Source organism: Pteropus medius, unplaced genomic scaffold, assembly GCF_902729225.1.
Source record: "Pteropus medius unplaced genomic scaffold, Ma_sr-lr_union100, whole genome shotgun sequence".
NCBI lineage: Eukaryota > Metazoa > Chordata > Mammalia > Chiroptera > Pteropodidae > Pteropus > Pteropus medius.
This window is the reverse complement of record NW_024352787.1, coordinates 21,458,125-21,466,134: the sequence shown is the minus strand read 5'-3', so window position 1 is coordinate 21,466,134 and position 8,010 is coordinate 21,458,125. Positions and strand designations below refer to the sequence as shown.

At 37.5% G+C, this 8,010-nt stretch overlaps 1 pseudogene; it reads right to left on the bottom strand.

Moving 5' to 3' along the window:
• Positions 1-7,556: 7,556 nt before the first annotated feature.
• On the bottom strand, positions 7,557-7,675 carry LOC120591974 (uncharacterized; annotated as a pseudogene).
• Between the last annotated feature and the right edge of the window lie 335 nt (positions 7,676-8,010).

Here is an 8,010-nt window from a genome sequence, read left to right as displayed (position 1 = left end):
CCTGCTGGTTAATTGTCTAGTAATATCCTTTACTCATTTACCTATTGGTTCTCATCAGTTTTTCAAATCAATTTATGTAAATTTTGTATAATAAAGTATTACTCCTGTGCCTGTTGCATTTATTGTACATTTTCCCCTGTTGATTGTTTGATTTTATTTAAGTATATAAGTTCTATGTTTTATAAAGGTGAAGCTATTTATTTTTTTATTTGTGAGTTATTCCAATATTATTAAATTTAGCATGTTTCTGTCCACCATAAAATTTGATAACTATTTTTTTCTCTATTGTATTCTAGCATTTTAATGGGTTAAAAAAATCAATTTAACTCTTTAATCTATTTGTTCTTAATTTTTATGTAAAGTGCGAGGCTTGGGTTCTTTTTTTCCCAAAATTATATATATATTTTCCATATAAGAGGGATAGTCTCTATTATTACTCTTATTCTTCATAGATTTCTCAGCAGTTATTATATTTATTCTTTCAAAGAACTGCGTACTAGACATTTGTCATGCTTTGGAGTTGCTTTTTATGGAGCATTTTCTGCCTTATAAATCCTGCCCCTTCCACATCCTCAAAGAGACAAGCCAGAAAATGTGATTTCCCAAACTCCCTTGCAGCTAAGGAATAGGCATGTGACTGAGGCTCCAGCAATCCAACATACTTGTGAAAACTTTTAGTTTAGAAATAAAGTGAGACAGTGGGCTCTATGTGGAGTCCATTTGCTGGTGAGGGTGACAACAGACATCCAGGTTTGGAGGCTGGCAATAGCTGTGCGTTTGAGTTGCAGGCACACATGTGGCATTATTGCTGATGGCAGCAGTGGGCACAGTTGGTTTGCATCCCTGGCATCAGTGCAGATGGACTCAGTGCCTGGCAGTGTGAAGACTGGTTCCCTCATTAGATCAGTTCTGCAATGTGGTCTGGGCACTGTCTTGGAAGCTCAGCTGCAAGAGGTTCTGAGCATTTCCCAATGCCCATTTGATAAATGCCTTTTCTGCGCAGGCTAGCTAGAGTGTGTTCTGATGTTTGTAACTAAGAATCTTGATTAATACACTAGGTAAAACTAAATTAGGGAAGAAAGGTATTGTATGTAGAATGAACCATAGGTGTTGTCTGGAGTCTAGGCTGATCCTTGGTACTTAAAGTGTGGCCTATGCAGACCAGTAGCACCAGCAGTACCTGGGAACTCTTTAGAAATGCTCAATCTCAGCTTCACCCCAATCCTGCAGAATCTCAACTTGCATTTTAACGAGATTTCCAGGGGATTTGTAAACACAGATTGAGAAGCACTAGTCTACTGATTCCTAACCCTGGCTGTACTTTGATATCACTTAGGAACCATTTAAAAAATATTAATGTCCACTTACATCCTCCATAACAACAACTGATCCAGGAAAGAATCATCAGTGGAGCCTAAAATCACAGTGTTGTTGGAGAATATGTTATTCATACAACTCAAAGAATTTCCCCACAGATCATGTATTAATTACAAAGGGGAAAATGACCTTTACAGCAAAGAATTTGGCAGACATCACATAAACAAATGACAAAATATCACAAATAATTGGGCAAAGTGATATCATGAGCCTCCTGATACAGAACACAACACCACCTATGTAGAATTTTTGCCAAAAATGATTAACTCAAATTTAATTCTGAGGGGCAAAACAGATAAATCCAAATTGAGAGGCTATCTGCAGAAGAGCTACTTTGGATATTTTAAAAATATGTTTTATGAGAGTCCAAAAAGACACGGAACCTTTCTAGATTAAAGGCAACTAAAGAGACATGATAACTAAATGCATTATAAAATCTTCAATTACTTGCTGAATTGAGATGGAAAAGGCTATGAAGGACATTTTCAGGACAATTTTGGGGTCATCTGATTATTAGCTAATAGAATTGTATTATTGTTAAATGCTCTGGGTGTGATACTTATAATGTGGTTTATGGAGAATAGTACACTTATTCTTTGGAGATACATGTTGAAATATATAAAGTATCATGACATTTTTATTTTAAGAAGTTTATAAAAAATCCATATGTAAAAGAGAGGGAAATACAACAAAAGTGGCAAAATACCAAATGATAACATTTAGTAGACCTAGATCAAGACTTAGCAAACATTTTCTGTGAAGAGCCAGATAGTAAATATATTAGGCATTATAGTCTCTGTAACAAAACTCAACTTTGCTGTTAATACGACAGCAGTCATAAGCAATATGTAAACAATAGACTTGACTGTGTTTTAAAAAACTTTATTTATGAAAAAATATGTACTAATTTTATAGCATTAAAATTAGAAACCAGCCATTTCAAAATTTCCTTCTTTGAAAGGATATGCACCAAAATGTTATAAATGATAACTCCTAGAGGAGCAGGGAGTTGGTGAAGTGGAACATTGTGTTTTGCCTTATATATTTCTGTACTCTTTAAATGTTCAAAGGAGTGCTTTGGTTTTTTGTTTGTTTGCTTTTCAAGCGCTGCTTCTACATTAGTCAGCTTTGCTGCAGTAACAAACAACCCTAAATCTCAGTGGCTTGTAATAACAAATATTTATTTCTCGTGTTATGTAAGAGCTGAAGATAGGCTGCACGTTGGCTCTGTGTATTTTCTCACTCTGGGACCCAGGCCAAAGAACAGACCTATCTAAACATATTGTTGCCATAGTGGAGGGCAGAATTACTAGAGATCAAGCCAAACCATGCAATTTCATTTAAAGTTTCTGCTCGGAATTGATATGAGCCATGCCTGCTTACATGCCAGAGGCCAAAGAAGTCACATGGCCAAGCCTCACAATGGAAGGTTTAGCAATGGTGGTATGTATAACCACTTTATAGGAAAGAAAACATATAATTGTAAAACAATGATATTCTTTACTATACTTTTGTTGAATTAAGTAAATTTACTTTGAGGAAACACTTTATTTTTTTGTTCTTATATAATTTTTTTCTTATTGACTCACTTTTTCTCTTCAGTTTTTAATTCCCTATTTAAATGTAGAGACACAAGTCTCCAGCAGTGCTTTTCAAACTATGGGTAGTAACTCATTTGGTGAGTTATGAAATTAACTTAGTGAACACACAATCAGCATTTTTGTTTAAAGAAATAGAATACAATACAATACAATACAATACAATAGAAGAGAAAATTATAAAAGAATATAACATATGGTAAAGATAGGGATTGTTCCACAAGACCTTTTGTTTCAATTACATATATATGTCCATATGCTGATATATGTTGTATTTTTTATTGTGAGTTTCAGTCAAAAAAAATTTTTAAAGTCTTGACCTAGAGATCAAGCTATATTGAGGGACTGGCTGCTCTCAATTCCCATTTGGATTCAAGCGTGCTGGCACCAAGGACAAAGGAAAGCTGGTTATAGAATCTCATCATAAAACTTGACAATGCTGAGAGCCTGTTGTGGATACAGCAGATTGATTGGCTCACTCTCCTTTCAGCACCCCATTGCTGTGGAAATCCTAAAACTATATTTCCCAGACCTCACTGCAGCAGGGTTCCAGGTGGAATTTAGCTTCCACTCATCAGATGCTATGGTTGACTAAAGATTGCACACATTCTTTGCTACTCCTGCCATTGAAAAGTAGAATCTAATTCTCCTCCCTTAGACTCAGATCTGGCTTTGTAGACTCGTTTGTCTAAAAGAATGAAGCAGAAATAATATTCTCAAACTTTGAGTGTAGTTCATAAGAGGCCTTTCAGCTTCCACCTGGCCCTTTTGGAATGCTTACTTTGGGGCAAGCCGGTTGTCATGTGAGAAGTCTGACAGCCATGCTGTGAGAAGCCCAAGCATCCTGAAAGCCCTGGAAGATGAGAGCATATGAAGGTACTCCATACGAGAATGAAGATGCTATCTTGCAGGTTGATCCTCCAGCCCCAGCTGCCCCAGTATGGATTTGAGATGGGCCACCCAACCAAGCTCTCTCCTGACTGATCAAAATAAAATGGTTATTTTAAGCCACCAAGTTTTGAAGTACCTTGTTACATAATAACAGATAAATAGAAGAGATCCCTTTTCTTGAGACCTGCATTTGGAACTGAGATAAGCATAAAGACAGTGTCATGCAAGGCTCCTAAAGGGTAAAAGATTGCTTCTTGTTTGGGTATCTTGAAGCAGATGTCTGATATTCAAGGTACTTTCTTTTTAGGCTTCCACCCTTAGCAGATGTGAGAGTAGGGCAAGCCCCAGCACAGGATACTTGGGAACCAAGAACCATTATGCTGAGAGAATTCAGAGACTAACACTAAGGACCATAGGAAAGGCAATAACTTGAAGTACAGAGTCAGAAATGAGCAAGACATAGTGATAAACTCAGACAGCTCACATTTTTTGAGCTCTTACTATGTGCCAGGAATTCATTAGCACTCTATAAACAGGATTTTATTTGATACCCGCAGCTATCCGAGGAGGTAACTACTATTATTATTCACATTTTGTTGATAAAGAAATAAATCAAGGCACAAAGAAGTTAAGTAATTTCAAGGTTCTACAGCTACAAGATGGCAGAGGCTGGATTCATCTGACCTGGGGTTTGTGTTCCTACCAGCCACTCACACTGGCATGTCTTTCAAAAGCAAGGGCCAAGTCACTCAAAGGAGGTTGAAACCAGAGCAAGTATTAAAGGGCATGTAAGGTGGGTGTATGTTTCTTGCACACAGTACAGACAGAATTCAGATTATAGCACTTAATTCTCAGCCACACGAACTAGCCCTGCTGCAGTTGTCCTTTACTCAAGATAACTCATGGAGATACTCCTAACCCTCATTCTCTAAGACATTGTGTGTAGCCTCCATTACTGTTCTCATGCTGCAAGTGCCAAGAAAGTTCCAGTTTGGACACTAAACCTCTTCCCACTCATGGTAACTAGAGGATGAGTTACCTTTGCTGAGATCCTCAAACAATTCAGACGTCTTATCCTGTACTAGCCAGGACAGTTGCTAGGAGGGCTAGGAATTTTAACTTATAACCTTAGCCCCCTGGTGTTACCTCCGTGATTATGTTACGTTATATGGCAAAAGGGGCATTATCAATGTGGGCCTAACTTAATCACATAAGTCATTTAAAAGCAGAGTTTCTTTGTTCAATAAAAGATGTGACAAAAATTCTCTCCTTGGCCAAACACTAGCCACACTACCCTGAGCCTTTTCTCAACTAGAAATTAATCTTGGCCTATAAAGACTTGAACAAATACTAACATAATTTCTCAGAGCTCAGGGCCACATCCCTAGAATGAACTTAGTCCTCTTTTTTTATTTATCTTTTTTTCCCCCGGCTATATTGAAATATAATAGACAATTAGTTGCTCGTATTTATTGTCTCAATTTGTCCCTTTGTATGATGAATGTTCATTACTATCTTGCAACAGCAATTCTCTTCTTATTGTTTAAGCTTAGAGTACCCTGTTCTGTTCTTTTCCGGATTTATTGAAATATAATAGACAAGTAGTTTCTCGTATTTGCACTGTACAATTCAATGAGTTTTTTTTTTCAATTATAGTTGGCATACAATAATATACCAGTTTCAGTTGTATAGCATAGTGATCAGAGATCCATGTAACTCCAAAAATGATCACCCCACTAAATCTAGTACCCTTCTTGCCTCTTACATATTTATTACAACATTATTAACCATCTTTCCCATGCTACATCCTTTATCTCCATGTCTATTCTGCAGCTATCCATTTGTGCCTCTTAATCCTTTTGCCTTTTTTTTGTTCTTCCAACCCCCTTCCCATTCCTCTAAATATTCTCTGTATCTATGAATTTATTTCCGCTTTTGTTGTTGTTGTTGTTGTTGATTTTGTTCTTTAGATTCCTCTTGTATGTGAAAACATGCAACATTTGTCTTTCTCTATCCGACCCATTTCATTCAACGCAATACCCTCTAGGTCCATCAAGGCAATATCTTTTTCCAACCCCTTCCTTTTAGTCTGTGTGTTTCTTTTAATCTGAAGTGAGTTTCTCGTAGGAAGCATATGTAGGGGTCTTTTTTTCTTATCCATTCAGCCACTTTATCTTTTGATTGGAGCACTTTATTCTTTTCCATTTGCAGTACTTGTTGATAGATATATAGTTATTACCATTCTTTATTCCTGTTTTTGATACATGTTTTTTTCTTTTTAAAGAAGTCCTTTCAACATTTCCTATAATACTGGCTTGGTGTTGATAAATTTAACTTATTTTTGTCTGGGAAGTTCTTTATCTGTCCTTCAACTTTAAATGATAGCTTTGCTGGATAAAGTATTCTTGGTTGTAGATCTTGCATTTTCATCATGTTGAATATTTTATGCCAAGCCTGTGTGTCCTGCATAGTTTCTTTTGAGAAATCAGGTGCCAGTCTTATGGGTGCTCCCTTGTAGGTAACTAACTGCTTTTTTCTTGCTGCTTTTAAGATTCTCTCTTTGCATTTAACCTTTAGCATTTTAATTATGATGTGTCTTGGTGTGAGTCACTTTAGGTTCCTCTCTCTTGGGACTCTCTGAGCTTCCTGGGGTTGTATTTCTATTTCTTTCACAAGAGTAAGGAAGTTTTCCATCATTATTTCTTCAAATAACTCTTCAACTTCTTGTTTTCCTTCAGGTATCTCTTTAAGAGGTGTCTGCAGCTGCCAGTGCCACAGCCTCTGTCCCACTCAGCTGCTCTGGACCGGCAGCCTTGCACCTTCACCCCCTCCTATCTTCTACCATTGCAGTTTGATTAATTATTTCTCTCCCTAGTTGTAGTGCTTCTGTTCATCTGGATCCCAGGTGACTTTGCTTCCTCGCTTTTGCTCCATGTTTTTGTCACAAACTTAATGTGGTCCCAAGAGGGATGAAAGTCTCTGTCACACATCATTTTTCCCATCTGACCTTAGCTCTATTTAAAGTACCTGCCTGAGAAAGCTCATGGCCTCCAAAAGAAATTACTGTTTGTTCCAGTCAATACCTGAGAGTAGGGCCTCTGTCTTCCAGTCTCTCTGGGAGAAGAGTCCTAATAACTTTATTAATTGCCAGCTAGCAGACACAGCTGGCCTAATGGCATTTACACAAACTGACCTTTTGCAATTTTTCACTACCCTGACTCTACTTGAACCCTTGTTTATCTCCCTCTCTTCCTATCACTCCACCTCATTCTCCCTTTAAAACATCCAGTCATCTCTGTTCAAATCTAAGTTGATTTCAGTTCACATTGGACTCTTTTTCCTACTGCAATAGCTGTTACTGGTTAAAATCTGTCCTTACCACTTTAATTACTGTCCATCTTTGTTTAATCTTTTACAGAAGTCAGAGAGATTCCAAGAGAGAATGATTCGACACATTGTGGCTAATTTGAAGATGAAGGGGGCCATGTGGCAAGGAATGGGAACAGCCAGTGGAAGCTGAGAGCCTTCAACAAAATGGAGACCTCAGTCCTTGGAATTGAATTCTAATATTGCATTTCATTATTTTTTTTATTTTATTATTATTATTTCTTTAGACGAGGCAACCGTTGGTCGACCTCACAGGTTGCAAAGACCTTGTCAGCTTACAATCCCTTATTTTTAATTTTTTTACGCCTACGGCACCTGGTCTTCCTAGATGATCTCCCATCCAAGTACTAACCAGGCCCAACCCTGCTTAGCTTCCGAGATCAGAAGGGATTGGTCTTGTTTAGGGTAGCATGGCCGTTGAAAATCAGTTATTTCTAGAGCCTCCAGGTGAGAGCTCAGCCAACATCTTGATTTTGAACTTGTGAAATTTTGAGCGAAGAATCCCAGTCAAGCCCACCCAGACTTCTTACCTATGAGACTGTGAGCTGCTGAATGTGTGTTGTTTTAAGCAACTAAGTTTGTGGTAACTTGTTACACAGCAATAAAAAAGAAGTACACTCTTTGTATCAGCAGACCCACTTCTAAGAATTTGTTCTGAAGATATACCATCAATAATACAAAAATACATATGCATAATTATGATAAAATTAATTTGTACATCGGGATGCACAAAATGGAGGCCACTTCAGAGGCCGGG